General features: G+C 43.1%; 1 long non-coding RNA gene across 1 annotated transcript; it reads right to left on the bottom strand.

The window, feature by feature from the left end:
- Positions 1-295: 295 nt before the first annotated feature.
- LOC144374648 (uncharacterized) lies at positions 296-22,157 on the bottom strand. The gene is made up of 2 exons (XR_013433991.1): positions 21,548-22,157; positions 296-766 (listed from the first exon to the last, which is right to left on the bottom strand). It is a non-coding gene; the product is annotated as an uncharacterized LOC144374648 (long non-coding RNA).
- Positions 22,158-27,875: the final 5,718 nt, after the last annotated feature.

Raw genomic sequence — 27,875 nt, 5'->3', positions numbered from 1 at the left:
AATATGACTAAACGAGAGACAGGTACCTAGGGAAGAGCCCCTCCCTCACGTGCTTCCCCATCACTCTCCTCCCCTGTGGCCTTATGATAGCAACTGCTCTTACCTCTGTTCTGCTAACCTACCACCTCTGCAGACCTGCTCTTCAATACTGATTTTACCTCTCATCGAATTACAAGCACACTGTTTAGAAGGACTTCATCATAGCCAATCACACTGAGGATGTTCTCTAATGTAAGGGTTATTTTAATCACTGTATTTATTTGTCAGGGCTGCCATGAAACAAACTACCACAAACTTCTTTCCTTAAAATCACTGAAATTTATTTCCTTACAGTTGTGAAATGAAGATGTCATAAATCAACATGTCACAGGCTACAGTCCCCAAGTCCCTGGTGTCCTGATTCACTTCTTCCACCTTTGGTGACTCCCAGCACATCTTGGCTTGGGAGCTCATCATTCCAATCTTTGCCTCTATCATCAGACCACTGCCTCCTCTTCTGTTTGGCTTCTTGTTGGTAGGTCTGCATGGAATCTCCCTCTGCCTCTATTTGATAAGGACTCTTGCGACAGTATTAGAGTCCACCCAGGTAATCCAAGGTAATCTTTTCATCTCAAAATTTAGTCCATCTGCAAATGAACCTTTTTTCCAAATAAGGTTAAAATATAAAAATTCCAGAGCTTAGGACTTGATATTTGGTGCAGGAATTATTCAACCTACTACAGTTCAACAGAAGTTCAGGGCCATAAAAATTTTAGCTCTTAGGATCCTTAGGCAAAAAAAAAAAAAAAAAAAAAAAAACAATTGACCTCCATGTTCACATATATCACACTATAAACTGTACTCTTTAATATTCCTTATTAACTATGAATATTTGTCCCAAGATGGGACATTTATCCTGTGAAATCCTCTACAAAGTGATCTCTGTATTTTATGTCATACCCACATCCTACTTATTATCTGAAACACTCATTTGTATATTGAAAACGATAGTTATTTTCAGACAGGCAGGGTATCTGACTGGGAATACTAGAGGTAGCATTCTTTTCTTCATCAACTATTTCTTGAGTTCCCTACACTGTACCAACATCTCTTAGAGAAACTACCTTTAATGCCCAAACCCCTTACTTTCAATTTACCAACGTGTCCTAGGGATTCTTAGGAGAACATTCTGGTAGCCTGTTTTACCAGCAAAGTCCTCAGTGGAGACACACATATATGTAGTGAGATGGAGCCAAGTCTCTGAGAGATGAGGCCCACTTGATGTACACCCCCTTGACATCCCCAAGTTTTGGGACATTAAATATATTACTGGAAAGTCCTAACAGAATTCCTTCAGGAAAGTATAAAGTCAGCCAGGGTGTCAGTGAGCAAATGAAGGTAGAATGGAATGATTTACATCTCCATCCCAGATTATATTCAGATAAGGAGGTTCCATAATCAATAGTTGACTATGGTGGGGGCTGAATTCCTAAGAAGAATAAACTAAAATCTTCTAAGTCTACAAAAAACCCACTCTACTCTGAAGATTCAAAAAGTAGCACAAAGACTTTATTTTCAGACAGGCAGGGTATCTGAATGACAAGGTAGTTGGGCAGGGAGCCATGTGAAGGAAATCTTCCTGAAGAGAAGTCAGGAATCACATTGAGCCAGAAAAAATTAAGCTTATTATTTTAATTATAAATTGAATGTATACTTGTTGTAGATTACTTGGAAATGCATTCTAAAAGACTAAAATGAAGCAAATACCTTATTACTTAATTCTTTTATGGATATTGATTATTACATAGTATATAGTCCTAGATATAGAAATACTAGAAAAGGAAAAATAACACTTCTAAGACTCCTGACACATCATAAATAATTGTTATTAAATTATATGTATAAACAGCATAGTTTGTCATACATAAAAAATATAATTTTTATTAATAATTTGCAAGTCAAAAAGATTATACCAATTTATATTCCCATTGCCATATCCTTTCACTATCATTTTACCAGAAATACTTCTCTGGATCCCATTTGAAGTTTGTAATGAATCCCAAGTTCTATCCATCCATGAACACCAATCACCTACTTCTAGTGTCTGTGCTGCTGTCAGCTGTGGCACTAGCTGTATTTCAGTCCCTCTAACTGATCAATCAGAAATGATCCAATCAATGTTCCAACAAGCCCTCTCTATCCATTAGGGACATTCAGGACACAGCTAATACTTTCTAAAATGTGGTTTTAAGATAGAAAGATTGACACAGAAACAGACAGACAGCACATATGTCCACATCAAAATGAGAATTGTTCTGCATGGTGGTATCCTCTACAAAAAAAACTTTCTTTTACATAAATCCTGTCCAACACAAAAGTAGCAAAGTTACCTTTCTATTTCATGAAGCACTTAAGAGACTGTTACTATAAACATTTGCTTCTCCATCCCACATTGTAAAAGACACTTTTGATTTAATACGTAGACTTGTGTTGCAGTTGCCTTCCACTTAACATAAGGATGATTTATAACAGCTAACTTACAAATGTGTTCTGCACACAATCCAAAAGGACTGACCTTTGGTCACTATTAAAATTGGGACGAAATTAGCTCGCTAAAAGGCAATATCATATCCCTTATGCAGCTGTTATGAATTTCCACTTGAAATATAACATATTTTAAGCCTGTGTTCCTATTTTTTCCAAGTCTGGATTTGATATCAAACTCCATACTATTACAGCAGTGGGCAAGTGTGTTTTGTAAAATTGTAAAATTTCACCCGTGTTTCTTATGATAACAAGAACTCATTTATCTTGTAAGAAAAATGATCCCTCTTCCTTGAAGTTTCATCATGAATTTCTCTGGTTTTATCACCAAGTCAACATGGGGCTATTATCCAAGGCTTTTTGCACCACTGTTACAAGTGAACGCTACTTTACAAGATCAGTAGCTATAGACACTACATTGCATAGAATGTTCATTTCAGTTTGAAGGTCAAGGGTGGGGTTTCTGCCCCAAAGCCCATAACTTTCCACAGCACAGGCCATGTGTTCAGCATTAGATTCATATTTTAGATCGTGAACAAAACCAAAACACTGCAGATGAATATTCAAGATAAATTAAACAAAGACAAATATTAACCTATGGTCTCAACACACATAGTCTGAGAACACTGTGAGGACAGGGAACACACGTATTCATAATTATAATAGACACTTTAAACAGTGCATGTAGGAGAGATGATTGTTGGAAAAGGAAGAAAATGGAGGAAGGAAGTGGAAAAAAGGAACAGAAAGGAGGAAGGGAAGGAGAGAAACAGGGAAGGAAGAGAATCAGAGTCAACACCCACATGCAACAACTCACTTAGGTTTACCACTCATTTGCTGCTGGTCCACCTGTCCTTAAACTCTGATGCTATTTGTTTTGATTTATAACCTTTGTCAAACCTGACTTTGACCTGGGCTCCTGGCTTTATTTTCTTTTACTGCTGATTTTGTCTTTTGTAATACACTCTTACTAGTTGGTGGTTGGGCCTGTGATCTCTAATTACTATCCTTAGTCTGCCGTTCAAGTGGAATACTTTATTTTTTCCAGGTTCTTTTGTGTACATCATTGATTTAACTTGGAACTCTCTAAAATGGACTTTAGCTAAATTTGCCATTTAAACAGAAACAGTCAAATCTCCTAATGCTGAATATTAACCTCACCATAAGTTCAACTAGCCCAGCTATTTCAAGAGAATTTATAGTCAGATTTCCCTGGAACTCTAAATTTTTAATTGCTCTGAAGGTAATTCCAAATGTTCTAATGAATCTTCAATAACAACCAACAGAACTCAAAAAGAAAAAAATGTTACATGCAATTTAGGAAGGATTTTCCCATCTGCATAAAAAGTAATTATCATGAAGGTTGTCTACACCGAGAACAGCTAAAGGTAAACAGAGGCTCTCTGACAGGTGAGCTTGTGTGCTTCCCACCCTTCCCTCTTTCTCCCCCTCCCTCCCTCTCTCACTCACAGACACCCAAACACCAACAAAAGTATTTGAAAGCTTTTCTTAGATTTAGGTAGTAAGTCTTTGATAGTAGTAAAAAGAATATAACCTTATGTTTCAAATCTGAGTTCATATTTTTATTTAATAATATGAGTTCATATTATTATGTGTATATGTATCTATGATTCTAAAACAATATATTGTTTTTTCTTTTCTTCCTTCCTTCTTTCCTTTTGTAGTACTGGAGTTGGAACCAGGGCTTCACAAATGCTAGGCAAGTGTTCTACTACTGAGCAACATTCCCAGCAAAATATATTGTTGATGTTAAATAAAACTGAGATCAGAGACTTGGGAAGCCAAAGCAGGAGGATTACAAGTTTGAGGCTAGTCTCAGCAATTTAGCAAGATCCTGTACCTTATCTTTAACAAAACAAAACAGGAAAAGGGCTGGAGATGTACCTGGATTCAATCCCTAGTACTGGCAGGGATTGGAGGGAGGGGTTGAAAGAAAAGAAAACACCCTGAGAAATAGTCATAGTCAGAAATTTAGAGTAAATAAAAGAATGAAAATAACCTGTATTCTATTACCCTGAAATTAATGCTAAATCAAATTTTAACAGGTTTTTCTATTTTTATGTGATTTGCTGTTTTTAAGTGATTCTATGAGACTCTTATGTTTTTAATTTACATTTAAAAAGATGAACACACATTAAAAGTATGCATTTTACCTGTTTTTAATTGCCAATATCTAGTATGTATTTTATATCTCCAAATAATAATAACTTACTATATTTTCTTTGCTTATTTTGTGTTGTGATAACCTGTGAACTTTAATTTAAATAATTGACTTTTGACTTGTTTAGAATGTTTCCACCTTAGTTACTTAACTTCTTGGTATTTTTTTTCTTCAAACCCTACAAAATGCAAAAAAAAAAAAAAAGAAGAAAGAAAGAAAGAAAGGAAGGAAGAAAAACTCAGAATCTCAAAAACCTCAAAAGGTAATTGTCAGACTACTTATACAGTGCATATAATAAGCATTAAATAAGCATAGATTCTTATCTTTTATTTTTCCTAAAGTGAGAACGTATTATTAACTTCCATACTCCTTTAAAGAGAAATTTATCAGCAGTAAAAAGAGAATATAAGTAAATATTTCATGCATTTTCAAACAATACTGATAATCTGGATAAACAAATAGTTGACTTTTCCTATTTGTACCGGGAATTGCAAACAAATTTAAGATGGCATATTAAATTCAATCAATTTGAATTTGAAATTGTGAGATTATTTTTAGAGTACATTTAGAGAAAATGAAATTCAGTATTTCTATAAAGTGAAACTTATTTTTTTATTAGTTGTTCAAAACATTACAAAGCTCTTGACATATCATATTTCTTACATTAGATTCAAGTTGGTTATGAACTCCCAATTTTACCCCAAATACAGATTGCAGAATCATATCGGTTACACATCCATATTTTTACATAATGCCCTATTAGTAACTGTTGTATTCTGCTACCTTTCCTATCCTCTACTATCCCCCCTCCCCTCCCCTCCCATCTTCTCTCTCTACCCCACCTACTGTAATATAAGAGGTTGTGAGGGGAATGGGAAAATAAACAAGGAAAGAAAGGAATTACAGTGAAACTTATTTCAGAGAATATAATTAATTTTAGAAATTAATTTCAAAATTATAAGATTAGAACTATTTCAAAATTAAATTAATTTACTTACTCAAATTTTAAAATAAATTAATGTTATGCACATCCTTTCTACTGCAGACATATAATGGTTTTTAAATGCATAATTTACTCCTCCTAAAATGTATTTTGAATCTTAATTCAATTCACATTTTTTAAATTTTTTTGAAAGCTATGGTCTAGACTATCTCAGAATATACAAAGTTTATTTTAGGACCACAATATTACCTTCTAGAATATCATCTTTTTAATCTTGATATTCCACGGAAATAAATTTACATGTACTTTGAAATTAATCATGTAAAGACTTTTAACTAATTCTGTGAAGTTTTACTTATATACTGTATATTGGAATTTGGAGTGAATGAGTAATTGAAGAAGATAAAATCACATCTTTGAATGTTCTATATTGCACTTGATTTAAGGGATCATTATAGAAACAGAACTGTCCCTAACAAAGACTTTAGAACCACTTAGCACAGAAATAGCCATCTGACAAACTAAAGGGGAAGAGCTAGATGACAAAAAAATTCAAAACTTAAGTAATACTGAAAAGCAATCACAAATACTGTCTTCTATACCATGCCCTGGCTCTTCTTTACATTTAATCCAATAAAAAATGCTTAAAATGATCTTACAAAGGAGGATGCCAAGGTTGTAAGAGTCAGAGTGAGGAGAGCCAAGAAGAATAATACTCAAAACTCAGAGCTGACATTTCTAAAATGGGATCTACAGTCAGAAGTAAAATTATGTTCATGAGTTGGAAGTACACAAAAGTCAAATATCAGGATGAATTAAATGGTTGATTAAAAGTGCAGAGATAAGATGACCTTGTAATTGTACCACTTTTGACTTCCACAAAGAAACATTTCATGCTCTAGCCAACTGGCACATGACCATTGTGAAAATCAACTGTAGGAAGCAAGTGAGTAAGACACAAATATAATAAACAAGCCATGGTGATAAGAGTGAAAAATTAAAAACATGTGTGGACAAAAGAGAATTCGTCCATCCATAGACTGGCAGGATACCTTCTATTTAGGCCCATTTGCACACTTCTGATAAACAACATTTTGGCCAAAGTGTCTTCTGTCTGTCCTTTAAAATCCTTTTATACCTGCCTGCTTTTCCTCTCTGTAATTTAATTGAATTAAAAATAAAATATTTGAGCATCAGTTGTCTGTTTATCCATCTATCTGATGTTGGTCTAAGGGGACAAAGAATACATATCTCAACAAGAAACTGTTCCTTCTAGGAAGTTGAAAAAGAGTGTGGGCAATAATACAAATGGATGTCACAAGGTGAGGAGTGAGATTCTTTACAAGGGCAGTGGAAGGAGAGATTACGTTCAGTTGAAGAGATTTAGAAAAGGCTTTATGAAGCAGGTGACATTTCAGAAACAACCTGAAAACATGTAAGATTTTGGTTAAGTGGAGCAAGGGAAGGGTTATTTTCTAGCTAGCATACAACCTATGAATCTGGTTGAATAATAGATAGGAGCTGGGTGTCAGAAAGGAGTCACCCATATGTGGCCAGGGTTTCACAAGCAGGAGCTAAGAAACTGCCTCAACATCTCTAGTGTCAATTTTATTCATTCCAAACAGAGATTTTGATGCACTTTCTAATGCTTTTTAATTTGTTCCCAATAGCTCTCACATTTGGAAAACTGGAAATCAATCTTATGAAATAATGTTTTATTATTTCTAATAATAACTAGGATGTTTTTTAGGATCACAGAAATCGAAATACTTTGGCTATCATTGGTTTAATAAACTTTCTAGAGCTATGCCTCTTTTACAATGTATCTTTTTGCAGTTCTTTCAAAAATTATTTATGCACATCAAGTAAGACATGAAGCCTTTTCTAAATCTCTTCAACTGCATGTAATTTCATGAAGACTTGACAATTTTCCATGTCAGAATTTAATCTTGCATTTCCTTATGTCATATCCTAAATGAAATATACAAATCATGTGTGTGTCCATGTGCTTATATTGACATGTGCTGTGATTTTCCAAGTCTTAAAGTCATGCATTGTGCTAGATTATTGAAATATTTAGATATACATTCTAATTCATTTCCCAATTGAAAATATTTTAAGTCAATTAGAAAGTAAATTACATTTACCAGATATAGCTTCATAGGAGATTTTGGAAAGTTCTCTGCTTATAATTTTCTGAAGTATCTAGAGTGCCTCTCTGACTCTAGAGAGACACAATCTTCTGTCCCTCCTAATATGAATTAGATAATTCCATTGCTCTGTAGATGTTCTGAAGGCTAAAGACTCTTAATGCTAAATTTATTGAGAGAATAAATCCCATTTTAGCTGTCTTGTCTCTGCCCTTTGGGTGAACAGAGACCAAAGAAATAAGAAGACATGTATTTATTCACAAAGGATACCCTCACATAGGAAATGCTATGTATTCTTGGAATCTTCTTTAGTTAATTGAAGAGATTATTTATTGAGGAAATAATTTATTGAGACCTGGGATTAAATACATAATTGATTTAACATCTCCAGAGTTACTAGCCATGCATGTTGTAAATGCTACAAATCTAGGAAGCATAACTCACACAATCCTGCTTCAGAATGTGGGCAAATCCAGGGAAGCATCTCTTTCCTTCCTCATCCCAAAATGTTACTCCTGCTGCCAGTTTTTTCACCCTCTCATCTGATTTTTTGTCCTTGGCATACAGTTGAGTGGTTTCTCTGCTCTCCTGTATTGCCAAAGCTATTTTGAGCTTTGTGTTCACATTAATTTGAAATACTTGTTGACCTGTTGTTTACCAGATATTGTTAGGGAATAGAGGAGAAACTTTATAGTTTCTTCCTCTTTCCTGTCTTCATTGACACCAGATTTGAACTTTGTATATGTTGTCTCCCATACTTAGAAGTTAAACTTGAAGACCTGAATCAAAGAGCAGATTCTCACTCTGGGAATACATTTTCCTTGATGTTTTTAATTGCTGATTAATTTGGTGAATCACATAAGAGATGCTACAAGGTTTGGTTGCTGTTGCTTTAAAATGAATTAATAGTTTGATGAAAAATTTCAAACTATAACCCCTGTGACATGAATCTAGAATTGTTAATAATATGTTAGAAAATAACATTCTGAATTATACCTTAACATAATGAAGAAAATACAGCTAATGTCCTAAAAAAAAAGAGATTTGAGAAGGCAGTTTTGTCATTTTTAGTAATATGGATTTACTAAAATCAACAATTTACTGAAATAATGATATGGAAGTGGCAAATAAAATACACCCATTTCTCTTCCTTTTCATAAAAATGATCAATTGGTCTTGTAACATTTAGAAAATTAAGTAGATGTTTTTGTGATCAGTATACTTTTGGTTTCATTCTGTTTTCTCTTTCTAAATGAAATCACTTTTTTAAAAGAAAAAAATTAAAATGCCACCTCATGATGGCCATTATGCTTTTTTTAACATAATTTAATTTTTAAAATTAAATGGACAATTGTAGAGGTTAACCCCCTTGACTTCTTAATCACTTTTAACATTGACTCCTTCTTCTTGAATAATCTTAAAATCTTAAAATTATTTTCTCTATCATCTCCCAAGATTCTGATAATTTTCTTTAATTCCTACTACACTGATATTCTGTTTAGTATCCTTCAGGTTTTATTTTTTCTCCTCCCTGTAAATATGGGATTTTCTTCTTATGATCCCAGTTAACTTTGTCCTGGAACATTTTAGTCAATCCTATAACTTCAACTACTGTCTGTTCAGCAATGAGCTTCAAATCTTTGTTTGCCTATCAGATCTCTCTCTTGAGCTACAGTCAATATGTCCATATACTTTATACATTATCCATCTCTAAATCAATAGATTCCCAGGTACACTCAGAATTTTTCCTATCTTATTTCTGAACCTAACCCTTCAACACACTGTAATATGGTCACCTTCTACCCAAAAGGCTGAGTCAGAACCTGGGCAGTCAACTTGAACATTTCTATATTTTCCAACCCACATTCAAACTTTGACCCAGTCCTATTGATCCAACCTCTTTAAGTATCTCCCATACCAACCCTGCTCTCTCTGCTCTTACCACTACTATTTCAATTCAGGCATTTATCATTTTTACGTAAAGTACGCAGTAAACTCCTAACAGATCCCCTAAGTTCATTCTGAAAATTATCTATCCACTAACCACACTGATCCTAAATCTTTTATTTTCAACACAGTGACTGCAAAGAAATCATATAACAATTTCATCTAAGAGTTGGGGGGGTATGGTAAAAGGAGGGTGACATCTTTAATTAAATAAATCATTCACCATAGAGTAACTGGGAAAATATTATCGACGAAATCATAATTGTTTTATAATGTTTATTTAGAATTGTCAAAATCTTTTAAAGGAGGCCATATTCTTTTTGTGAATATTGAACAAGAGTATGTGGTGAAGAGGAAAGGAAAAAGAAAAGCTAAGAAACAATTCTGAATAAAATCCAGTGGGTTCACGTTATCCTTAGAATAAAGAGTCATTATGGCCCCGGTTTGTCTGCCACAGCATCTCATCAATGATTACTAAACAGAAATGCTATATAGAATGAAAAGTGAGAAACTGCTATATGAAATCTTAATGACTTTTCACATGCTTTGAACACACTTGAAATACCAATTATACCCCCCCATGAAGACACTGCAACACACACACACACACACACACACACACACACACACACACATCCTCTGATTCCTATTTTCTTTTCCTTCAAACAAAGAAACTCTTACAGTTGCCTTACAAAATCTTCTTTGCCAAAGTCAATTTTGAAGCTAAATAAAATGCCTCTAGCCTTTGTTTGCAATTTTATACGTTGTGTGAATACCTCTATTATATTACTTATCACAGTGTAAAGAAATGCATGGTTTGTGCATCTCTATTTCCAATGTACAATGAACTTCCTGGGGATAAAAATCAATTTTTTATCTTAGTAACCCCAACATCAAGCCTGACATGTGAATAAATGTTTTCTAAAAACTTGAAGACTTTTAAAAGTTTAGTAAATAAGAGGCAAAAACAAATTCCTTAATTCCTTACCTTAGACAAATAAGCTTAGATTTGTTCCTGATGGATATACAATTAAAAAATACCAAGAACTTTGAAGAATTACAATAATGATATATTGATGACCACTCTGAAAATCTGCTTTAAAATGTCTGTTTGTCTGCTTTCCTTATCTATCTTCTATTATGCTAAAGAACTGCACAGGGAGCTGAAGAAATGAAAACAGCCTTTATTTAATGCTCACATGCTTTGCACATACTGAAAACCATCCAGTCTGAAAACCAGTCTTTGCACATATAGTAATTGTGTGACAGATGGTCTCTGGCTTGTCACACAATTACTATATACACAGTATGGAACTAGAATCCAAAGTAAGCTAATAGATCGCAGCCAACTACACAATCAGGGAAAGACTCCCCATCAGGTCTTGTGATGAATGCTTCCTATCCTTGATCAGCTCCTGGGCACTGTGGGGCACTAGGATCCAACAGGCTGTCAATCAGGGTGCATGGTCCAGTCTTCAGTCTTTTGTCAACCCCTCCCTCTACAGCATTCTTAAAATTACTTCCTTGACTCCACTCAACTCATTAGTTCTTCATTTACTTTTTATTTCACCTATTTGAAAGAAATTTATTTATATTCTTTCAAAAAATATAGAATAGTCACCTTTGGCAAGCTCTATGCCTGGTGTGTGGGAGATTCAAATTGAGAACAAGTGATATCCTTGTCCCTATGAATTTTTTATCTTTTGGGGGTGGGATAAGCATTTTTCAAAAACTCACTTAAATCTGCACAATGCTGTTGTGGCTGAGTCAGAGAAAGAGGCTGGCAGGATCAGGAGGGCGGCACAGGAGCTGTTAAGGCAGGGGCATCAGCGGAGCGGCTGGGCCCAGGCCTTGAGTCTGCCAGTGCCCTGTGGATGCGAATCACTGCCGCACAAGCACCAGAGGCAGAGCAATTGATGGGCCAGTCAGGCATGAGCGCTCAGGATGAGGCCTCTGCAGGGCGCTCCTGGCCTGTCAGCTTCTGCTGCACTGCTGCTGCTGCTTCCCAGGGCCCAGGCAGAGGAGCATCAACACATGTTCCCAGCAGAGGCTCCATCTGGTAGTCTTTTAGGCCCCTTCTGACCTTAAAGTCTCCAGTTTCCCAGTGGAAGGCCTGGCCCCAAAACAATCTCTTGCATTTGGTCTAAAGTTGATCGGTGGTTTAATTGCATTTTCACATTCAAGATTGGATGTTAAGGATTCTAGGAGTGGCTTTCACTTAGGACTGGATGGTTTTCAGAATGGTGAACTGGAGCAAGGCAAGAAAGTCAGTTTCAAGATACAGAAGAAGTTGTCTTATGGATGAAAACTGCTGGACCCTTCCAAAATTGCCTCGAAACATATAAGTACTTTTCACTTCTAATCTGTGTGGGGTCAAAAAAAGTAACAGTCATTACCATGAAGCTCTAGGAGAAACATTTCAAGGAGTTCAAATGGAATTTACTGGTCTAGATATTAAATTTAAAGATGATGTGATGCCAGCCAGTTACTGTGAAATTGATTTTGATAAAGAAAAGAGATTCCTTTGTTTATGCTATCAAAATTCACTACTGGTACCAGATGTACATAGTTGATTTAGCAATATGGGGTATTATTGGTGAAGCAGATGAAAATGTAGAAGTTTGTTATCTTTGGACCTACAAAAAGCTTGAAATAGATTTTAATGGAAATTTAATTGTTGGAGGAAATGTGAAACTGTTCCCAATACCAAAATACAGATGTCATATTTGGTAAAATGGAAAAATTCAGATGTAAAATTTGAAGAACGATTGCACAAATATCTTGTGATCCATCCTTTTTTCAACAGGGGATTCATTGGTTTTTAATTTTCAACTCCTTCAGGATGGTGATCTTCTTGATAGGCTTAGTTTCAATGATTTTAATGAGAACTTAAGGAAAGATTATGTCTGGTTCAGTAATGAAGAAATGGCTGACATGGATAGACTTAGGAGATGGATATGGATAGACACAGGTGCATGGAGATGTATTTAGATCATCAAGACACCAGCTAATATTTTCCTTTCTACTTGGTTCTGGATTTCAGATATTTCCTGTGTTTCTCATTGTTATTATTATTGCAATGATAGAAGATTTACATATTTTTCTATGCTGCTACATCACCAATGAATGATTATTTTGGAGGAAGTCTGTATGCTAGACAAGGAGAAAGGAGATGGATAAAATAGATGTTGGGGCATTCCTTATCCCAGCTTCAGTGTGTTGCAGGCCTTCTTCAATTTTATATTTATTTATTACCATGCTTCAAGAGCCATTCCTTTTGGAACAAAAATCTAAATCTTATTGGTATAATACTTGGCTGAAATTTGTTAGGTCAGCCCAACTTCCTTTGTTGTGCCAATGCTGTGCCTTGTCCTATACTGGAGAAAAAATATTTTATGTAGCCTGCAGTTATTGTTTGCCTGGGAAGTATTTTACCTTTTGGCTCTATCTTTATTAAAATGTATTTCATTTTCACATCTATTATGTCTATGACTTCATAATGCTGGTTCTGGCCATCCTTTGCATTGTTACCATCTATGTGATATTGTGTGCACATACTTCTTGCTAAATGGGATTATAGGTGGCAGTGGACAAGTTTTCTCTCTGCTGAATCAACTTCAATCCCTGTTTACACGTATTCGTTTTACTAATATTTTTTTTTGAAACAAAGATGTATGGCTAATAGAACGAAAACCTCAGGCAGGACCACATGGTGGTCATATCAAAAACTATGTGGAGACTGACTCTGAGGCAACAGAAATTACTGATCCAACCTTTTTCTTACCAGGCATTACCTACCCCAGGTTTGCCCAGAACAAGGGGAAATGGCCATTTAGCGAGCAACCTCTTTACCAACATGGACTATGACTCTCCAGTAATCTTCCCACCCCTGAGACAAAAGTACAAAAGTGATTGAAGATGCTCAATCACCAAGCTGCCTCACTTCTTGCCCCTGTCCTGACTCACATTGTGGAGTCATTGAATAAAAGACAGAATCTTCTAAGGGTCACTGCTCCATGTTTCTTTCTGAAATGCTTCTGTGTGGCTGTGGAGCCACCAGAAATCTAGGTAAACTGACTCTGACCGCAGGTGACAGCCTGGTGAGCTTCAATTGGTGGACATTAGCATCATGATCTTGTTTTTAATGTTATTTGCCTCAGGTCCCAATATCTACTTTAAAATTCAGAACTTTTTTCAGCATCACAGATTACTCTGAACAGGTCTCTACATCCAGCTGCCATTTTGCAAGAGATATGGAAGAAAGAGAAAAAAAGATGTGTACAATATTCTAAATATGAATTAGCAAAATCCAGATGTGAGGACGTCCATGGATCTCAGGGCCTGCCACTATAACAAAGAGACCAAGGAAAAGACACACAGGGCGGAGAACCTGAAAACCAAGAACTGCACAAAGACATACCAAGTGGTGCATGGGGTGTCTGTCTTAGCCCTTGAGCTTGTGTGCCCTGGTGCTGGTTACTTCCGGAGGAAGGAGGGACTAGGGCTAGGATGCAGCCATGTGGGATGCTGACAAGGTGCTGTTCTTGACTTGGTTCTAGGGTGTTCCACATAATTTTTCACTAAGTTACACTTTTTTTTTCTGTGGTCCCCTCCCCTGCTTTGTACTTTCATTGCCTTCCATTACTGTGACAAATATATGAGGTAATCAGCTTTAAAAGACACAGGTATGTTCTGGCTGACTTTTGCAGGCTTCACTCCGTGGTTGGTTGCCCTGTTGTTCTTGGACCTGGGGTGAAACCACATATCACCCTGGCAGTGCATGGTGGCAAGTGACTCACTTAATGGTGGCTGGGAAGCAGAGAGTGGGAAATTAAAGAGACCAGGATTCCTCAGTCCCATGAAAGGAGGCCCTTAACAGGAAGCTCCCCACTAGCCTCCCCCTTAAAGATCCCACTTCCTCCCAATAGCACCTGTGGCTGTGATCAAAGCTTTCTCACCTGGGCCTGTAGGGATCATTCCAGATTCAAACTTTAGTAGTGGCAGTGCTTCATTTAAAAAGGAAAGGATTGGAAGTATACCCTCCACTGGTCTTTTCCTACAGATAGAAATCTAGAAGTGGAGAAGCCAAGAGCCCACTGGGGTCATCCCAGGCACCAGGAGAGGCCACAGCTTGACCAGGGAGGCCAGAGCAATGGAGGCATGGAGTGGAGGCCAGGTTCTGGATGCACTGGAAGTAAGAACCAGCACAGCTGCTGACTACTGAATGGAGCATAAAGAAAGAGAAGATGGCACCGGGGTGGAGCTCAGGGGCACAGTACTTGCCTGGCATATGTGAGGCCCTGGGTTCTATCCCTTGCAGAACAAGAGAATTTTTTTGAAGAAATAAATAGGAGACACAAGATCAGGCCTCTGTTTCTCCTTCCTTTGTTGCACAACCAGACAATACAAAACTCTTTCAGCCTAGGATGTTATTGGTCACCACTGGGGAAAAACATAAAAGTGCAGGGAGATGTCAGAGAAATCTGCTTTGCAGCAATAACAGCCCCAGTTCCCCTGGCCTTCATTCTTGTCCCTGACAGGGGACTGTAACTTTGTTTCTGTTATCCCATTAGCTGAGGATGCCTGGCCAGGGCCCAGCAGGCAGCATTTACCTGGTCCAGGGAAACTGTCAGTCTAGACCCCAGAAGAGTCCTGGTTCCCCTGTGTCACCAGATCACCCACTGGGAAGGTGCTCTTGGAAGGAAGGCTGTCTGAAGCTTCAGTTGTTACAGGGTGGGGACTGGGGAGTCTGTAGCCACCTGCCCTGGGAGTGAGGGAACTGATCCCAGTGACAAATGCAGATGCCTCCTCCCCCAACTCACATGGTTAGTTGATTGGTGAGACCAGAAATCTGCTGCTTTGGGAAAAGGGGGAAAGCGAAAAAGTTTGCTTTAAGAAACTGCTGATTCCCAGTTATCTTATTTGTTAAGAAAAGGGGATTTACTTTTCCATGTACTTCTGCATTTAAATCTACACTCAGAGCCAAAGAAAAGAGTAGCTCAGATAGGGATCTACACCTTGCCTTGACCTTTATCCCAAAAGACTTGCCCCTGAAGTAGAAAATCTCCTGTTAAAGTTAATTTTGCATGAGTCCATGAAGACTAATCCAATAATATTTCTGAAGCATCCTTAGCATCAATATGTAGCCTGTGCTTCATGACGCTTTCCTTACACAATCTCTCTTACTTGCAGGTCACCTGGCAGAATTCCTTATCTTTATTCACCAGATCCACATTTTAGAGTTGTAGTTAGTTTTGCATTCACTCACACAACCATTTATACTGTAACCACTATTTGCCAACTACTGTTTCACAGTAGCTTATGATACATCAATAAACAAGAAAAATAGTCACCTGCCTTGTGGGTGCCATTCTGATGAAGAGAAGCAGACAACAAATACAATAAATAATCCAGTAATTCAGTAAAAGTAGATCTATGGGGGTGCAGAGTATCACAAGGGATCTGATGCAGGGGAAGGGACTTACTGTATCATCTTTACATCTTATCATAGGAACACAATCTCCAGAACCTGTCTTATATGTCTGCTGAAGAGCAACCTTGACTTTAATTTCATTTAACAGTGTGCCAAAATATATTAGATGAGAATACCAAAAGCCTAGAGAAAATACAGAAGTATTACTGAGCCTATGGAAAATGAAATGAGAGTGCCTAGGATTCTCAGAAGTTATTTATTAATAAATAACTTTTTAATCATGTTTTGTTTACAAAACTTCAGAGAATATGGAAAATATTTTAAATTTGTCGCTGATATATAAAATGTAAAAATTCTATGTATTTAGAGAGTACCATGTGATGATTTGATACACCAAATAAGGTACAATGTTTATATCAGGTTAAAGACACCCACCTCCTTAAACATTTCCCCTTTTTATATGGTGAAAACATGTGTGATCTTTTCTTCCACCTTGTTGAAATATACCATATCTAAATGTTATCAATACTCACCACTTTACTGTGCAATAGCATTCCAGAAAATGTATGCTATTGGTTTTCATTTATTTATTTATTTGCCAATGAGCCTTAATTTTAATTATTTATTTAAATGTGGTTCTGAGTTTATCAATTAAGTCTAAATCCTCAGAACTGAGAAGAGTTCTCTTATTTTGACTTTCCAAAAGTATGTTAATATATACCTATATTTGTTTCAAAAATATGGAAATGCGTATCTCCTTAACAGATATTAAATTCAGCACAATGGCCTATGGTCAGAGAAATGAAGGAGGTTCTCATTCTCTATTTTTTGTTTGTATGTTGACATTGAGGACTTTACATGTGTATACTTAAAATCTGATTAAAATGAGAGATATGCAGTGATATTTTATAAACGAACCAGTGCACACTATGATAGTTAACACCCAGTAAGCTAAATAGTAAGTACTAGTTTTCCCCTCCAAACTCATGGAAGAGTAGAGTTTGAAACCTAGTTTGAATATCCAACTAATTACCTGGGGATTGCCATTAGGAAAAATTCAGACTTCCTTCCCTCTATCAATGTCAAGAAGAAAGCACTTTTTCCTGATTCTACCCACCAGGTATTGGTCTAATGCATCTTCCATGGCATCTCACACAATGGTCCAACCCAACCCCAGCCAGGCTCTCCACCATCCCCAAGTCTTCACCTGTGGTGTCCTCATGCAGGCCAATGTCAAAAGCCAGCTTATCAGTTAGAGACCACCAGATGCAGAGGCAGCACAGATACTAAATCACAGAACCAGAAGTGATTGCTCAATATTTACAGTCATGGTGGAGTCCTGTTCTGACAACTGATTTGATACGTGTCTCTCTCTCTGCTGCTTAGCCTTTTTCTAAAAATCTGGGTCCCTCTGAACAAAGCCCAGGTCTTTATTGGCTAAGGCACAACAGCCTTAGCATAGCATTCATTAGGAGCAATATTTAAAGGAAATGTGTAATTTTTCCCTCATAAAAGACTAAGGAAATGTGCTGTGTCACAACAAGACAAATAACTGAATGTGTTTCTACATCTCTCACTTCATGTGATATATTCATGATCCCCAGCTAGAGCACAGTGTGATCTGACAGTGACAACCGGATCCCAAGCAGAAATTGAAAAACTATTCAATTTTATGTTCTACTTCTGTTTTCCCTTCATTTTTTTAACTCTCCGAAATCCATCCAGAATTACTTGGTTTTAGTGTGCAGGATGTTGTTTTACTAAAATGAAGTTTGATTGTGCATGTGTTTCCCTAGGAGGAATTGGTTTCTCTCCAGACTATCATTGCCTCCAACCCCTAGCTTTTCCTAACCATATGGTCATGAAGTTTTGGGTCATTTTTCAGACCAACTCTCAGCACCTTGCTAAGTGCTATAAGGAAGAGGACACAAAATGAATGTGGTATGAGCTTGCAGTACACCACCATCTGCAAAAAGCACACTCACAGCCAGTAATAACAGGACCATGAAGAGGACACAGTGTTCTGGGGATTAGGAAAGGCCAGGCCCCTCTCCAAGAGCTCTGAACAATTAAGGCAAAGTCTAGAACATTCCCATCATGGAACAGGGCCTTCCAGCTAAATGGCAGCCAGTGAGTATGTGAAGGCAGGAGATGAACTGATTGGGGGGAAGTCAGCACCATAGGGATATGTCATCTATGTGAGCTGGAGAATTTGCCACCGACTATGAAGCACTGGCTCTCATGGTTATAGGAGAAGCTTCAAGGGTCTCCAAGCCTGTACTGAGTAAGCACAGAACTGTGTGTCTGACCTGGAGACAGGTAACCCACAGGGATCCCTGAAGTTCACAGGTTTCAGATCTAAACTGTGTTAAATGTCTGCTTTTCTCATGTGGGGGCAGGCCCCAAATTCCTTAATAAGACACCTAAAGCACAAGAATCAAAAAATGGGATGAATTCAACCTAAAAAGTTTTTTTTCTCAGCAAGAGAAATAATATGTGAGGAGAATAGGGAGCCTACATCCTGGAAACAAATTTTTACCCCTCACATCAGATAGAGCTCTAATCTCTAGAGTATAGGAAGAACTCAAACATTTAAAACAACAACAAAAATTAAATTAACCAATCAACAAATGGGCCAAGGACCTGAAAAGATACTTCTGAGAAGAGGATATACAATCAATCAACAAATACATGAAAAATGCTCACCATCTCTAGCAAATAGAAAAATGCAAATCAAAACTACTCTAAGATACCATCTCATTTCAATAAGAATAACAGCCATTATGAAGTCAAGCAACAATAAGTGCTGGGGAGGATGTGGGAAAAAAGGTACACTCATGCATTGCTGGTGGAACTGCAAATTGGTGCAGCCAATTTGGAAAGCAGTATGGAGATTCCTTGGAAAGCTGGGAATGGAAACACCATTTGACCAAGCTATTCCCCTTCTCGGACTATAGCCAAAAGACCTAAAAAGAGAATACTACAGGGACACAGCCACAATGTTTATAGCAGCACAATTCACAGTAGCTAGACTGTGGAACCAAACTAGATGCCCTTCAATAGATGAATGGATAAAAAAAGTGGCATTTATACACAATGGAATATTACTCAGCACTAAAAATAACAATATCATGGCATTTACAGGGAAATAGTTGGCATTAGAGCAGATTATGCTAAGTGAAGTTAGCCAATCCCTAAAAAACAAATGCCGAATGTCTTCTCTGATATAAGGGATGTGACTCAAAATGGGATAGGGAGGAAGAGCATTGAGAAGAAGGTTACCACTAAATAGGAAAGAGAGGTGGAAGGGAAAAAGAGGGAGAAGGGGAATTGCACGGAAGATGGAAGGAGACCCTCATCATTATACAGAATACATGTATGATGTTGTGAGGAGAAAAAAAAAAGGAAGTATATCACATTAGATGGGGTAGAGAGATTTCAGGGGAGGGGGGAAGGGGGGATAGGAAGGGCAGCAGAATAAAATAGACATTATTGCTGTATGTATATATAGGTGAGTGTATGACCAATGTGAGTCTGCAACCTGTACAATCAGAAAAATGAGAAATTATACCCCATTTGATTCAAATGTACGAATTGTCAAGAGAATTGTACTGTCATGTGTAACTAATAAAACAATGTCTGTTTTTATTACAGAAAAAGTAACTTTATATTGCTCTGACTTCCCAGACAAAAACAAGGTGGTGCCTGATGAAATCGTCTGTGAATTTCCTCAACAATATTACAGTCCTCAGCACTGCAGTTATTAACAGACATACCGTCTTCTAACTTTCACAGTAACATTGAGGTAGATATAGATGCTATGATTATCCTACAAACTTCATTGAGTGCCATGGCAAGGACTTGGCCTATTCACTCTGCACTCCACACCTAGTGTAGTGCCTAGCACACAGACGTTGATCAAGCAAAGTGGTTAAAGGACCCAAAGAAATTTTCAGACACAATTAAGTTTAAAAAAACCAGAAAAGTATCCCAGGTTGTGTGGTGGCAAAAGTGTGCCTGAATCTAGAAGTCAGCACCAACATGCAGAGTAGACTCAAATCTAAGACACCATTAACACCGAAATGCAACAAGTAACCTCAGCTTAGCCACCACCCAGTGTGCAGGAGATAGTAGCTGGCTCAACAGACACCAGTGACCAGATAGCTGTCAGGTCCATAGTGAACTGGGATTCTTTTTCAGTTTTAACTAATTTGTGCTTGGGGATAAATTTTAATGGAATTCATATTAAAATCCCAAAGACAATTCTTCCCAGAACTAGAAAAAGCAACCATGAAATTCATGTGGAAAAATAAGATTCAGAATAGCCAAAGCAATACTTAGCAAGAAGAGTGAAGTAAGACACACCATAATAGTATAGCTTAAACTGTACTACAGAGCCACGGTAACAAAAAACAGCATTGCATTGGCACCAAAACAACACAGAGACCAATGAACGGTACAGAACAGAAGACACAGAGACAAACTCACAAAATACCGTTATATCATACTAGACAAAGGCACCAAAAACATACATTAAATTTAAAAAGTCTATTCAACAAGTGGTGCAGGGAAAATTGTAAAGCCACGTAAAACAAAAAAGAAAGTAAAGCCCTCTCTCTCACTCTTGACAAAACTCAATTGAAAATGAATCAAAATTTAGGCACTAGAACAGACTACCTGTGCCTAATAGAAGAAAAAGTAGGCCCACATCTTGACTATGACAGCCTAAGACCTGACTTCCTTAAGGAGACTCCTATATTCCAAGAAGTAAATTCAATAATTAATAAACAGGATAGATTCAAACTAAAAAGTATATTCTCAGCAAAGGACACAATCAATAATGTGAAAAGAGAGCCTACAGAATGGGAGAAAATCTTCCCCACATGCACCTCAGAGCATTAATCCCTAGGATATATGCAGAACTCACAAAACTTAACACCAAAAAAACGCCAGGGTTGTGGCTCAGTGGTAGAGCACTTGCCTAGTATGTGTGAGGAACCGGGTTTAATTCTCAGTACCGCATATAAACAAAATAAAATAAACAGTCCATTAACAACTTAAAAAAATCTTTAAAACGGATTTTATAATTTAAACAACCAATAAGTGAAAATTAATAAAATCATATTTAATAACACTCAAATCAACATCAAATGAATGGAAAGTAAAAGGGCTTTTAAGAGTGGGTATACTCTTTCCCACTTTTCTGCCAAATGATGACTCAACTATTGGGACAGACTTTTTCTGGCTTCTTACCTCCAGAACTGTGGGAAATAATTTTCTATTCTTTATAAATCTCATAATTTTCACTATTGGAAATTAAAATTAGCAAATTTCAATATTTAGACTAATTATGTAAAATATAACAATACCTTTGAAACCGCAGTTCGAAGACGAAGCTCCATGGCTTCTGCTGGCAGGTAGGGCGCTGCCCGCGAGGGGCAGGGAGGCCTCGGCAGCAGAGAGGAGTCCTAGCTCTTCATGGCGGGCCATTCCACGCAGGGCTGCAGCAGACCCCAGCAGATCCTCAACCATTTCTTCTTTTGGCAGTCTCTATGAAGTCGAGAAACCATCTCCGGGAAACAAAGCAGGCTGGAACTTCCTCGGGGCTCCGGAGAAGCTCGGCTCCGGAGAGGCTCGGCTCCGGAGAGGCGAGGCTCCGGCGAGGCTCCGGAGAGGCGAGGCTCCGGCGAGGCTCCGGAGAGGCGAGGCTCCGGCGAGGCTCCGGAGAGGCGAGGCTCCGGCGAGGCTGAGGCGAGGCTCCGGCGAGGCTGAGGTGAGGCTCCGGCGAGGCTGAGGCGAGGCTCCGGCGAGGCTGAGGCGAGGCTGAGGCGAGGCTCCGGAGAGGCGAGGCTCCGGAGAGGCGAGGCTCCGGAGAGGCGAGGCTCCGGAGAGGCGAGGCTCCGGAGAGGCGAGGCTCCGGAGAGGCTCCGGCGAGGCTCCGGAGAGGCTCCGGAGAGGCGAGGCGACGTGAGGCTCCGGCGAGGCTGAGGCGAGGCTCCGGCGAGGCTGAGGCGAGGCTCCGGCGAGGCTCCGGCGAGGCGAGGCTCCGGCGAGGCGAGGCTCCGGAGAGGCGAGGCTCCGGAGAGGCGAGGCTCCAGAGAGGCGAGGCTCCGGAGAGGCGAGGCTCCGGAGAGGCGAGGCTCCGGAGAGGCGAGGCTCCGGCGAGGCTCCGGAGAGGCGAGGCTCCGGCGAGGCTCCGGAGAGGCGAGGCTCCGGCGAGGCTCCGGAGAGGCGAGGCTCCGGCGAGGCTCCGGAGAGGCGAGGCTCCGGAGAGGCGAGGCTCCGGCGAGGCTCCGGAGAGGCGAGGCTCCGGCGAGGCTGAGGCGAGGCTCCGGCGACGTGAGGCTCCGGCGAGGCTCCGGAGAGGCTCCGGAGAGGCGAGGCGACGTGAGGCTCCGGCGAGGCTGAGGCGAGGCTCCGGCGAGGCTGAGGCGAGGCTCCGGCGAGGCTGAGGCGAGGCTCCGGCGAGGCGAGGCTCCGGCGAGGCGAGGCTCCGGAGAGGCGAGGCTCCGGAGAGGCGAGGCTCCGGAGAGGCGAGGCTCCGGAGAGGCTCCGGCGAGGCTCCGGAGAGGCTCCGGCGAGGCTCCGGAGAGGCGAGGCTCCGGCGAGGCTCCGGAGAGGCGAGGCTCCGGCGAGGCTCCGGAGAGGCGAGGCTCCGGCGAGGCTGAGGCGAGGCTCCGGCGAGGCTGAGGTGAGGCTCCGGCGAGGCTGAGGCGAGGCTCCGGCGAGGCTGAGGCGAGGCTGAGGCGAGGCTCCGGAGAGGCGAGGCTCCGGAGAGGCGAGGCTCCGGAGAGGCGAGGCTCCGGAGAGGCGAGGCTCCGGAGAGGCGAGGCTCCGGAGAGGCTCCGGCGAGGCTCCGGAGAGGCTCCGGAGAGGCGAGGCGACGTGAGGCTCCGGCGAGGCTGAGGCGAGGCTCCGGCGAGGCTGAGGCGAGGCTCCGGCGAGGCTCCGGCGAGGCGAGGCTCCGGCGAGGCGAGGCTCCGGAGAGGCGAGGCTCCGGAGAGGCGAGGCTCCAGAGAGGCGAGGCTCCGGAGAGGCGAGGCTCCGGAGAGGCGAGGCTCCGGAGAGGCGAGGCTCCGGCGAGGCTCCGGAGAGGCGAGGCTCCGGCGAGGCTCCGGAGAGGCGAGGCTCCGGCGAGGCTCCGGAGAGGCGAGGCTCCGGAGAGGCGAGGCTCCGGAGAGGCGAGGCTCCGGCGAGGCTCCGGAGAGGCGAGGCTCCGGCGAGGCTGAGGCGAGGCTCCGGCGACGTGAGGCTCCGGCGAGGCTCCGGAGAGGCTCCGGAGAGGCGAGGCGACGTGAGGCTCCGGCGAGGCTGAGGCGAGGCTCCGGCGAGGCTGAGGCGAGGCTCCGGCGAGGCTGAGGCGAGGCTCCGGCGAGGCGAGGCTCCGGCGAGGCGAGGCTCCGGAGAGGCGAGGCTCCGGAGAGGCGAGGCTCCGGAGAGGCGAGGCTCCGGAGAGGCTCCGGCGAGGCTCCGGAGAGGCTCCGGCGAGGCTCCGGAGAGGCGAGGCTCCGGCGAGGCTCCGGAGAGGCGAGGCTCCGGCCAGGCGAGGCGACGTGAGGCTCCGGCGAGGCTGAGGCGAGGCTCCGGCGAGGCTGAGGCGAGGCTCCGGCGAGGCTGAGGCGAGGCTCCGGCGACGTGAGGCTCCGGCGAGGCTCCGGAGAGGCTCCGGAGAGGCGAGGCGACGTGAGGCTCCGGCGAGGCTGAGGCGAGGCTCCGGCGAGGCTGAGGCGAGGCTCCGGCGAGGCTGAGGCGAGGCTGAGGCGAGGCTCCGGCGAGGCGAGGCTCCGGCGAGGCGAGGCTCCGGAGAGGCGAGGCTCCGGAGAGGCGAGGCTCCGGAGAGGCGAGGCTCCGGAGAGGCGAGGCTCCGGAGAGGCTCCGGCGAGGCTCCGGAGAGGCGAGGCTCCGGCGAGGCTCCGGAGAGGCGAGGCTCCGGCGAGGCTCCGGAGAGGCGAGGCTCCGGCCAGGCGAGGCGACGTGAGGCTCCGGCGAGGCTGAGGCGAGGCTCCGGCGAGGCTGAGGCGAGGCTCCGGCGAGGCTGAGGCGAGGCTCCGGCGAGGCTGAGGCGAGGCTCCGGTGACGTGAGGCTCCGGCGAGGCTCCGGAGAGGCTCCGGAGAGGCGAGGCGACGTGAGGCTCCGGCGAGGCTGAGGCGAGGCTCCGGCGAGGCTGAGGCGAGGCTCCGGCGAGGCTGAGGCGAGGCTGAGGCGAGGCTCCGGCGAGGCGAGGCTCCGGCGAGGCGAGGCTCCGGAGAGGCGAGGCTCCGGAGAGGCGAGGCTCCGGAGAGGCGAGGCTCCGGAGAGGCGAGGCTCCGGAGAGGCTCCGGCGAGGCTCCGGAGAGGCGAGGCTCCGGCGAGGCTCCGGAGAGGCGAGGCTCCGGCCAGGCGAGGCGACGTGAGGCTCCGGCGAGGCTGAGGCGAGGCTCCGGCGAGGCTGAGGCGAGGCTCCGGCGAGGCTGAGGCGAGGCTCCGGCGAGGCTGAGGCGAGGCTCCGGCGAGGCGACGCGAGGCGAGGCTCCGGCGAGGCGACGCGAGGCGAGGCTCCGGCGAGGCGACGCGAGGCGAGGCTCCGGCGAGGCGACGCGAGGCGAGGCTCCGGCGAGGCGACGCGAGGCGAGGCTCCGGCGAGGCGACGCGAGGCGAGGCTCCGGCGAGGCTCCGGCGAGGCGAGGCTCCGGCGAGGCGACGCTCCGGCGAGGCGACGCTCCGGCGAGGCGACGCTCCGGCGAGGCGACGCTCCGGCGAGGCTCCGGCGAGGCGAGGCTCCGGCGAGGCGAGGCAAGGCTCCAGCGAGGCGAGGCTCCAGCGAGGCTCCAGCGAGGCGAGGCTCCAGCGAGGCGAGGCTCCGACGAAGCAATCTGGATGGCCTGGCAGCTTCTCTTCGCAGAACAGCCTCCAAGGGGTTTATATAGCACTTGGTCCAATGCTATTGGTCCAAACTTATGCTAATTAGGACTTGAAGGAAGTACCACTGCTATTGGTCCAAACTTATGCTAATTAGGACTTGAAAAAAGTACCAATGCTATTGGTCCAAAGTTATGCTGATTGGGTCGGACACATACTAATGCCATTGGTCAGTCTCTTTTTAATATTCATAGTAGATTCATTCATAGAATCAGCCCCAAATTCCCACGCTGACAATGAATGAATGGCCTGGGAAGCGATCAATGGCAAAGCCGCAAAGTGCTTGCCTCTCATTCCCAAAGCCTTGGGTTGGATCCCTGTTCCAAAAAGAAAAATGAAAAACAAATTACAGATAAATCAACATCAGCAAAAAGGAAATAAACAAACTATCAATACATAAATCTTATTCAAAAACATACCTGCTCTAAATTCTGCAGATCTCTGTCAAGTGTCGCCTTACCCTTTACCTCTTCAAAGCAATTTTTCCCAAAACTTGAGAGTCATGGACCATGTCTTAGTTATCTCTCTTTCGCACCTATGCCAGAGGCGATATGGATGTGTGGGATGTAATCCTGCTGAGGATCAAGGTCTGATTTGGGGTCAGCTTGGGAAGCATTGCTGGTGATATCAAATAATAGCTATTTATTAAAATTCAAATTCATGCATGAAAAAAATGATATAGAACAAAAATATGGTATGATTAAAGGTCAACAAGAAGCAAATAGGGCTGAGGTTGTGACTCAGTGATAGAACCTTTGTCTCCCACGTGTGAGGCACTGGGTTTGACTCTCAGTACCTTCTATGAACAAATGAATAAAATAAAGGTCCAGAGATACCCACCGGAGCTCAGGCCCTTCCCAGATGCACTGGAGCTGCAGTGGGATGGTCAGGCCCAGCCCAGAATGCTTCTACTCACCTGCAGACACCAACCAGAGCTCATGTACAGTCCAGATCTGCCCCCGCTGACCTGGGCAGGAGGCCAGACACAGGGTAGGCCAGTGTCCATCCCTCAACTGGGAGACCTGCACCGAGCTCAAGTCTGGCCCAGGACCACGTCCCCACACTGGAAGACACCTGTTGGAACTCAGGCTCTGCCCAGATCAGCCTCACAAACCTGTATGGAGCCCAGGAAAGGGTAGGTCCAGGTCCATCCCAACACTGGCTGACCCCCCCCAGAGCTGAGCCTTGGGCCGTGACTGCCTCTGCCCACCAGCAGACCACTGCAGGAGCTCAGATCCAGTCCAGAGTCACCATGAGGACCTGTGAGGACAAAACCAGTGTCCAGGGTTGCCCTGTCCTTCCAGTCATCAAGAGGCTTGCATTGGAATTCAGGCTCTGCCCAGGACCTACTCTGCCCACTGACAGACAGCTGCAGAACTTCAGCCCCAACCAAGATCAGCCTCACTGACAGGCACGGGAGCATAGTCCAAGGTAGACCTGGTACCAGCTGAAATAAGCAGGCCCCAAGAAGAGCTCAGACCAGACACGGGACCACCTCCGATCAACAAGTTGAGCTCAAATTCGGCCAAGATTGGCCCGGCTGACCTGCTTGAAGGCAGAGGCAAAGATAGGCCCAATGTCATCTCGCCATATGCAAAACCCCACCAGACCTCCAGCTCTACCCAGATCCAACTCCATGATATGGCAGGAGATGAAGTCCTAGCCCAGGGTAGCCCAAGGCAATACAGTAACCATGAGACTAGCAGTCTCTACCCAAAGGCCTACCATACCAAAAGTCATTTTGGCAGCCACCCAGATCAGCCTTGCTGACAGGTGCAGGAACTTGGCCCAAGGTAGGCCTGGATCCAACTGCCACAAGCAGGCTCTGAGCAGAGATCAGGCCAGAAACAAGACAGTCTCTGCCCAAAGGCCCACCTGTGCCAGAGCTCATCTGTGCCCCAATCCACCTTGCTGATCCACTGAGAAGTCCTGACAGGGTAGATCCTGTTCCCTCCTGCCTGCCAAGGTCTCAGCTTGGCACCAGAATCACGAGCCACCACACACCTTTGTAGGTTCAAACAGCGATTCTTTATTCCCGATCTCACACTGCCTCCACACCGGTACAGGGGCAATCCCCATCTCCCGCACAATTCAAGTCCTAAATACTTTCTCTCCAGGAGAACTCAGCGGGAACTCAGGCAGCAGGCACGCCCTACCCTCAGCAGGAATAATCTTCAACCTCCAACTTCCCTAAAACTCCTATTGTCACGCCCTAAACCCAAGGACAGGGATACTTCCTGCAAAATACACCCTAATCTTGGATCCACCCTGGTGATTGAGCAGGGTCACCTTTCTCAAACACACAAGCAAAGTCGCAGCAAATTTCCAAGGCAAGTCCATTTAACATGGGGTACGCTGGCAAGGATTTCGATGCGTCATTCCTACTTGGTAATGGCCCTCAGCACCTGCCAACAGCTGACACCCTGCTGTATCTTAGCATTCAACCAGTTAACCCTTGCAGATGTGCACAGGAGCCCTGGCACAGGGTAACACTGGGAACATATGGCCATCACCAGACCTCCACCTCTGCTCAGGCTTGGTCCAGGACCGACTCTGCCCACAGGCAAGACACTCTCCAGAGCTCATTCCCAGCCCAGGTCTAGCTGGAGCATCTGCACCAGAGCCAGGGAAAGGTTAGGAATGTTCCATTCCTCTACTTTCTGAGCCCTGCTGGAGCTCAGGCTTGGCCCAGGACCACCACTACCCTCATGCAGTCCCCTGCTGCTCATAAATAGCCCATATTTTCCTTTCTGACCTGCACAAGAGCCCAGGCAAGGGGAGGCTGAGCTCCATCCTGA

Source organism: Ictidomys tridecemlineatus, unplaced genomic scaffold (assembly GCF_052094955.1).
Source record: "Ictidomys tridecemlineatus isolate mIctTri1 unplaced genomic scaffold, mIctTri1.hap1 Scaffold_80, whole genome shotgun sequence".
NCBI classification, from domain to species: Eukaryota; Metazoa; Chordata; class Mammalia; order Rodentia; family Sciuridae; genus Ictidomys; species Ictidomys tridecemlineatus.
Note: the sequence above shows the minus strand (reverse complement) of the source record. Positions and strands in the feature narration are given on the sequence as shown.